Below are 888 nucleotides of genomic sequence, written 5' to 3'. Positions count from 1 at the left end.
CCACATGTCTTTAGCATATTCGGTGACCCCTTCATCCCAGAGCTGCTTGATTTCAGACCATATCAACCCTGCGATAGAGACACATATAGAAGTACATCCACGTGTGTCATCAATACAAGTTTAATGGAGACTATATGCTAGTCAGTCATATACGACAGTCGGTCGTAATGGGGCAATATACGTAATGTAGGTGCAACAAATAAATGGATGGAAGCAGGAAGCCGGGGCTTTCTAATAGGAAAAATGCCCATCAGTCGTGCACATGTTGTCGCAATTTTCAGGGCTTGGAAAATCGCCCTGAGAACGAAACTGTGGTAATTTTACAGGTGAAAAGCGCCCGGAATAAGCACGTGTTCAGCTTTTGTTGAGAGGATGGCTGAAGTCTGTGCCTGAGGGGAGCTGGAATGAGAGGAAAGCACGCACTATTGACCGTCGAACAGGACGTGATGGGTTAGGCACGTTGTGTATGAAAATACGAGAGCACCAAGCTGTTACTGAGATGCACCGAGCTGTTACTGAGATGCACCGAGCTGTTACTGAGATGCACCAAGCTGTTACTGAGATGCACCAAGCTGTTACTGAGATGCACCGAGCGTGGCGTGGCAAGAACGGGAAGAGAAAAAAGTGCATCTAGCTCTTGTTGAAAGAGACAGGACGTAGCAAGTTTATAGCAAGAAGATGGACGGAAGTAGAACTACGCTGTTAATGAGAGAAGGGGAAATGAGAAATGAGAAATGGAAAGAGGGAGAAAGGGTGGGAGAGAGAAAGAGAAAGAGGGCACGGGTAGGTTGGACATGTTAAGAAGAGGAGAGAACTATTCACATTATCAGCGTCAGGAAAGACAGAGTAGGGGAGTGGAGAGTAGGGGAGTGGGGGGAGTAGAGGAGT

Source organism: Priapulus caudatus, unplaced genomic scaffold, assembly GCF_000485595.1.
Source record: "Priapulus caudatus unplaced genomic scaffold, Priapulus_caudatus-5.0.1 Scaffold3142, whole genome shotgun sequence".
Classification (NCBI taxonomy): domain Eukaryota; kingdom Metazoa; phylum Priapulida; class Priapulimorpha; order Priapulimorphida; family Priapulidae; genus Priapulus; species Priapulus caudatus.
Note: the sequence above shows the minus strand (reverse complement) of the source record.